Source organism: Cryptomeria japonica, chromosome 1 (genome assembly GCF_030272615.1).
Source record: "Cryptomeria japonica chromosome 1, Sugi_1.0, whole genome shotgun sequence".
Classification (NCBI taxonomy): domain Eukaryota; kingdom Viridiplantae; phylum Streptophyta; class Pinopsida; order Cupressales; family Cupressaceae; genus Cryptomeria; species Cryptomeria japonica.
Window position 1 is genome coordinate 496,714,996 of NC_081405.1, and position 8,392 is coordinate 496,723,387.

Sequence of the window (8,392 nt, forward strand, 5' to 3'; positions counted from 1 at the left end):
AACCCCGAGGTCATAGATGGATACAAATCTCACTTTGCTAGAAAATTGAAAAAGGGGCTAGGGAAGTATAAAGGAAAACTTGTGAGATTTTGTCAAGATCAAGAGGCAATGGAAAGCACAAATAAGAGAGAACAAAATAGATGATAGGAATAAACTGTATTCTATCAAGATGAAAATACTGATCAACTGGATCATCAAGCGTTACATACAATGAATATGAGTTTGCTTATATAGGCAAGGCTATATAGATATGTGAGCACACAAACATGACATGTGGCTCAATAAGAAACAAGGGTAGGTAGGAAATAGGTGTGGGTAGATAGGAGAAACAATATAATATTCCACATGAGGTGGATCAACCACTGAATATGGAGTGTAACAACAAGATCAACACCATAAAAGGTGGAAATTGTCCTACACACACTATCTCAATGTGGCACAAACACCCAAGTGTCTCATACCCAAACTACCATGAAATGCATTTCCTAAGTAAACTTAAGTAAGTGTAATAATATCCATGATGAATAATTATTTACACCAACACCCCCCCTTAAGTGCAACTTAGGGGAATGCACTTAAGTCTACAATGCAAATAAGCAATGCAAGATGGGTCCCAACTACGAGGCCGTGTTAGGTACCCATGTACAAATGCAAATGCATGCAAACCAATGCAATGAACTCTCTTACAAAGCGGGGAAAGAGAGAAAAACCCAATGGGAAAAAACCCTCCCCCAAAAGAGAGATGAAAACTAGATACAAAGAACTCTCATGGAAGTATGTGAAGGACAAAACCCCATGTGAGGAAACAGTCCCCCCCCCCCCCCCCCCGCCCCATATGAGAGAAGAAGAAGAGAGACTAGGAAGCCCCCCCTCAATGTGGAATTTGCACCAATGATAGAAGATCGAAGATGAATGAAGAAACTGCTCCATGAACGTCAAACCACGTTCCTCCCCTTAGGAAGAAACAAAACCAAAGGTGGATCCAAAAACTCTCCCCAACCATGAAGGGAAGATGAAGCAAAAATACTCATGATGAAAGGAATCTCTGAAAACTGCTCAAGTGTCTCCATGTTGATGCTGAAGGTTACCCCCTCCAAAGGTGGTAAATTGCGCCACACTGCTGAAAAAGGCACTCCAAGATCTAGTGGAGAAGAATGTAGAACAATATCCAAAGACTCATATGTCTCCTCAAAAGATAAAGAGACCTCCTCCAAGTGTTGTACAAAAGTATCCACAATCATGTCAACCTCTAAATATTGATCATGTAGAGAATGCACAAGAGGGTCAGAGTGATCCCTCGCAACAATCGAAGAAGGATCATCTTCATCAAAGAGAATATGAACGTCATCAATGATGTCTCCCAAATATGCAATGTAGGACTCCACAAACAAACCTGCAATGTCTGTCAAGTAGGCACCCCAATCAACTGAAGCTAGAAGACATTAAATATCCCATTGCACTGAATCATAAGAAGGCAAAACTGTCACACTAGATGCATCATCAGGTGCAATATGTGGTGTGATATCAATAGGAGGAGATGAAATGCAAGGCTCAAGAATGGGGTCACATGTGAGAATCCCCAAGTTCAAATTCCCAAATTTCTCCTCAAAATCCGAATCATCAACATAGGAAGAATCAACCTCAACAATAGGACCAAAATGTGAAAAAGAGTACAACCGAGATGCATGATCAACTACCCCAGTCGCAATGATAGCTCCACTCTCCAAGTCTCTAATGATAACTGAATGAGGTGTGAACTCCACAGTTTTCCTAGTTGCCACATGTGTGATTTGATAGATGGAAAGAAGATTATTTGTCAAGTGGGGTACACACAACACATCATTGAAGGAGTTATCCCCAATGGTAATAGATCCTTTCCCAATCACATCCATGTATGTATGATTGCCCATCAAAATTTGCGGCATGTGGCAAGGCTCAAATGTAGAAAACATAGACTGCGAAGATGCCATATGATGAGAAGTCCCTGAATCTAGAAGCCATCTCCCTGAATCATGACTTGTAGAAGCACAAAGAGCTTGTCCCTTTCCTTTATCTATTCCAAAAGAGTGATTATTTCCTTTATCCTTTTCATTAGAAGAAGACGATGTAGACATTCTAGAAGGTAGGTTGATTCTATTCTTCTCAAGAAGATTCTTCAACTCATCAATATCCTTCTTATAACAATGATGTTCATCATGTCCTGACTTTTTGCAATATCTACAAAAAAGATTGTCCTTATATGATCTCCTCTTAGGTGAGAATGGTGTATCACCTTGTTGTAGAGAGGAAGATTGTGCTCCATCTTGTTGTGGTTTTGACTTAGGTTGCTTTTGATTCTTGCATTTTCTTTGATTTCTTTGATTCCCTTTATTAGCCACCAAAGCTTGTGACTTTGTAGATTTGAGAATCCCCATCGTGGTCAACTTAGATTGCTCAAGTATCAACATCTCTGTGAATGAATCAAATGAGGGAGAAGTGTATGAGGAACCTTGAGCTAACCTATGGGTGTGAAAGCTAGATACAAAGGCTGCATACTCTGAAGGAAGTTTGTCCAACAAGTTATAAACCAATTGAGCATCCTTTTTGCCAATTCCATAATCCTTTAGCTTTGCTCTTAGCTCAGTTGCTTTTGTGACATAATCTTGGATTGTATCAAAATCCTTGGGATCCAAAGTTGCAAGTTCACTATCAAGCTTGTAGCCCTTAATCTCATCAACTTGACCATACAATTTCTTAAAAATATCCCAAGCCTCTTTAATTTTTGTACACTTATCAATGTGAAAAATGAGGTCATCTGATACATACTTTCTAAGAGTTCCAAGTGTCATAACATTCTTAGTAAGCCATTCAATTTGAGCATTAGGATCAGCATTAGGATTAGGTGGTGTTGTTATAGTTTCATTTACATAATGAATGAGTCCTTTTTCCACTAGTTTACTCCATGCCTTAATCTTCCATGATGCATAATTATGAGGAGTTAAAAGTGGAAATTTAGGAGAACCCATAGCACCAAAATGAAAAAAAACACAAGATAGAGAGAGGCACAATCACACAAGACACCCCCAAAATACTCAATCAAGAAACCCCCCCCAAAAAAAGGTAATTTGGCACTTTATACTTAGTGCTTATATAATGGGCCACTTGCAAAACAAGGCAAAGTGGACTTCTGATTTCAATTTATAACTTCTCAAAATGAGATATAAGAGACTTCAACAAATACTGCTAGTGATCTAAACTGAGATCCAAGCAAAATGCAAGTACCAAATATGCCAAGAATGGCCAAATATTGAAAGTACAATTTCTACTCAAAATAACTGCAAACAAATGGCCGATTATGAAAGTATAAAAAAAATTATGCACTTTAAAAAAAAACGACACTTGAAAAAGAGTCCATATGAGCCCAAATGAAGCCTCCAAAGTTGTGAAAATCGGGATTTCATGATTTCTGAAAAACCTGTATTCAAAAAACAGACAACTCCTGCACCACTGTACAGATCATGAAATTCTACCCCAAAACAAAAAAAAATGCTCGAAAAAAGGAGTCCAGATGAGTAAAATATCACTATTTGAAAATTGCCTGCAAAATTATAATTTCTGGAAAATTTTCATCACAGCTTCAAACTTCAAATGCATCTAGATTTGGCCTCCGAAATCCGATTTAGATGAAACAAAAGGCAAAACTGACTCTCTTGGACCTTCTCAATCCAATGGTGACCTCAGATTTGACCCATCAAGCTTCAATAATAACCTGCAATAGAAAGATCCAAAATGCAAACCCCAAATAGCATCAAATTTCTCTCAATTAGCAAACCAATGACACTCTAATGGCTCTGATACCATGTGAGATTTTGCCAAGATCAAGAGGTGATGGAAAACACAAATAAGAGAGAACAAAATAGATGATAGGAATAAACTGTATTCTATCAAGATGAAAATACTGATCAACTGGATCATCAAGCGTTACATACAATGAATATGAGCTTGCTTATATAGGCAAGGCTATATAGATATGTGAGCACACATACATGACATGTGGCTCAATAAGAAACAAGGGTAGGTAGGAAATAGGTGTGGGTAGGTAGGAGAAACAATATAATATTCTACATGAGGTGGATCACCCATTGAATGTGGAGTGTAACAACAAGATCAACACCATAAAAGGTGGAAATTCTCCTACAAACACTATCCCAATGTGGCACAAACACCCAAGTGTCTCATACCCAAACTACTATGAAATGCATTTCCCAGGTAAACTTAAGTAAGTGTAATAATATCCATTATGAATAATTATTTACACCAACAAAACTTACTTTCAAATGTTTCAACTATGGTAGAATAAGACATTTTGCTGCCAATTTCCCTTTTCATGAAACCAATGATGATGACGAGGATAGTGAAAAACAAGGTAAGAAGAAGACATTCAATGCTAGAAGAATGTTTTTCTCCAAGAAAAAGAAGAGTTTGTATGCTAATATGCCTGATAGTAACTCTAAAGATTCAGATGGTGAAGAAGGAGAAGTTCTATTTATGGTTATAGAAAGTTTTGGTGCATATCAGTTGGACAATGAATTTGAATTTGTGGATGTTGATCTTGAAGGTGAACTTTTTTGTGCACTTAAGGAGATCAAAAGCTTGAAAAATATAATCAATACACGAGAATCAAGAAAAGAAAGATAACAATAATCTGATCAACAATATTAAGGAGTCATATCAATTGATTGATGTCTTGAAAATTCAATTTGAAGAAAGAAGAAGAGTCAAGGAGGTAATCAAGGAGCAATTAATGTTCAAAATAGATGAATGTCAAAACTTAGAAGCATAAATTGTCATGATGAGAAAGAGGTTAGCAAAATATGAAGATAAAAAAAAATTCTAAGGATATGATATTGGACAAAGTTCAATGATGACAAGAAGTTGTAGCAATAGTCAAGCACAAACATACTCAAAGTTTGAGCACAAAGATACAATTCAGAACATAAGTGTTGATAATCTTATAATGGGTAGCAACAAAACAATCAAAAGGTTATCTATTAGAGATATTGGATTACCAATCAGGTTCAACACTCCTTTCTTTGGCTATTGTTTTCATTCTAGTCTATATGGGCATAAGGTTAGTGAGTGTAGACTAGTCATGAGAAGGAGTTCAAGTTTTATGAATAGACATTCCTTTGATTTGATAAAGATTTTGAGATGTTTCAACTATTTTTGATAAATACAACAACATTAACTATGATGGTATGATGAACGAATAAGTATCTGGTAGAATACTGAGGGGGGGGGGGTGTGAATCAGTATATTGAAAAACTGATACAAAGTTCCCAAACTCAAACTCAGTCAAACAAAGTAAACATATCTCAGTCAAGATCAATATTCATTAGAATACTTGACCTCAACCGGTTTAACTATTTAACTTTAACACTAAACAACTTCAATCTTGTAAACATCAACAATGCTTAAGCATAACTCAATATATTCATCTCTCAATGCTTCTACTTAACATGCCTTATCAGAGATTAACCACATCAACAAATAAGATCATAACCACAAAAGCATTCACCACTTGACACAAATGTTTATACGTGGAAAACCCAAATAGGTAAAAACCACGGTGAGATGGGACTCACAAGGATAGCTATCTGAACTCTTCTGAAGTTTGCCCTGTTAGGAGCCAAGCCTGTTAAAGCTTTACAATAAGTCCTATTAAGAACTAATTCCGGTTAGGAATCACCCGGTTAAGGGATTTACAAATATGCCTTAATTAAAAAGCATAATACCCTATTAGGAGTAACCTCGCTGGAGGATTTAAGAATCCAAGCTAATGGACCACCTTGTTAGAGGATTTAATGAGTAACCAAGCTTGTTAGAACTTACCCGGTTAAGGGATTTAACTTCTGCTATAATTGTTAGAAAACAACTAGTTTTCTTGATCTGTCTGAGTAGCACTGCAGTTGATTGATCAGATCCTTCGAAGCTTCAATCTGCCTTCACTCAAAGTGCAGATCCATTCACTGGTTAGGCAACCACACACTCAACAGGTTTTCATCAATCTTGCCAACAACCTTTACAAACAACTTCATCGACCTTAAATAGAAATCAATTAGGTCGGTAACATAGCAAAAACCTAATTCTCATCATCGAGATTACAAAAAAGTCGATACAATCTTGACCGTTAGAAATCATGACAATCTCTTCACATTCTTGAAGACAATTCCAACCACTCTATGATCACTGCTTCATCGGACTTTGTAACTCATCATGCACTGTGCATTAGATTCAATCCACTTTGCTCCTTCCCTAGACAAAAATAAATGCGCCAAAACAATTTGAACATATCCTCATTCAATGATCGCACGTGTCTCCATCATTACCGCTTATCAATTAATAAACCATCAAACTTGATCGGTTAGGGTTTAACAATTGATAGGGTTTACTGGTTGCATTACATAGAAAAGTTTAACCCTTTACACCGGTTCATCGATTCAACTTACAAACTTTACATACCGATTTACAACATCTTCCACAAAACTCTTCTAACTGGTTAGTAGCCAATATCAAAAACAACAATACCAACAATAACATGAATACCATTACTGGTTCAATTCACATCAATGACAACATATCATTAATGCAATCTTTATGCAAAATATCAACAAACTCAAAATACCAACAAACTAGGGCGCTGACCGTTTACAAAGCGAATAGGTTATTTAATTTAAACATACCAAGCAGGGGTGCAAACCCCAAACAAATAAAGTTAGATAGGCCTAACAAACCAACCTATCAAACCATCAACAACCCAACCCAACTCAAGAGTGGGGAGAATCCACAACTTGATGAAGGGGGGGCTAGGGAAGGGGGGTAGATTTTCCCTTCCACTTGCGACAAACAAGTGTCTAGGAAACACTATTATTAGGAATATTCAAAGAAAAATCAGGCAGGGGAGACCCCCAAGAGTCATTGCTAGACTGTTGCAACAGAACACCAGCAAACTACTATAACAAAGATGTTTTAACTATTATAACCTTGGTCATATAGCCAAATTTTGTAGGTTGAATATTTATCATCAAAGTGAGAAGTGTAATGATGTTGTGACAAAGATGAATAAAGTTAAGTTAGTCTAGAAACCAAATTAAGTAAAGCATGTTGAAGAGTCAATGTTTGTCCAATCAACATTGCATACCAAAAAGAAAGAATTATGGGTGATAGGCAATGGTTGCTCAAACCACATGACATGTGAAAAAGAGAAGTTTCTCAATCTTGATAGTTATGATGGTGGAGTTGTCAGCTTTGGAGATAATACTTTTAAATTGATCAAAGGTTTAGGAACCTTATTATTGGATGATGATATGCCCTTTCATGATGTGCATTATGTAGAGGGGTTAAAACACAATCTCTTGTGTTAATCATATTTGTGACAATGGTTATAATGTTCTATTCAATGCTCAAGGATTTGAGATAAAGAAGATTTCTAGAAAGACAGTTGTAGCTGGTAAAAGGACTAGTGGTAATATTTATAGTTTGAAGAAAATTAAAAATAGTGAAAAACATAAAGATATATACCTTATGGGGCATAAGGAAGAGAGTTGGTTGTGGCATAAAAGGCTTGGACATCTGAACATACACAATCTATTCAAGATAACTTAGAATGTTAGAGGTATGCTGTTAGGCCCAATATGGAAAGCTAATGTACTAAGAGGGGAGGGGTGAATCAGTACTTCAAATCCTTTTCTCAACAATATCTTTACTGTTATGCATAAACCAAAAAACTACTGTAACATAACATAAAGCTAAAACAAATGAGTAACAATCATACATGATTCACTCCATAACACATATATTTTGGTTACATAGAAAATCTTGGTTAGAGAGAAAAACTGTGGTGGGGATGGCACCCACAACTTCACTACTGCAATAATAAAGAGTGCTCGGTTAGAGCTACATTTAGCTATTTCTGATAGCTTACCCTGTTAGGAGTACTAAGATCAGTTAGACCTACCTTACTAAAGGATTTATACAACACTATATAAGTGTAGCACCTGGTTAAAGGATTTACAATTTATAGACTTGGTTAGAGTCTTTTACCCTGTTAAAGGTTTCTCTTACAACTTCAAAATATTACAATATAATCATTACAAATATCTGCAACTTTACATCTGAAATGCTAAAGCAGATTCTATGTGCTTTGAATAAGATTACCTTGCCTAGAGCATACCTCGGTAACTCATAAAGTAACTTGGTAAACCCTTCTGTTTACTCTGTTCCTCGACTGTTCTCTGATAACCTTCTCGGTGACCTCTGTGTCTCTGTAACAGTCATAATACTCTGTGATTTCTCATGTATCACATAAGTCTTTCTTCATACACATATGCACACACATTTCTCACATTCACAC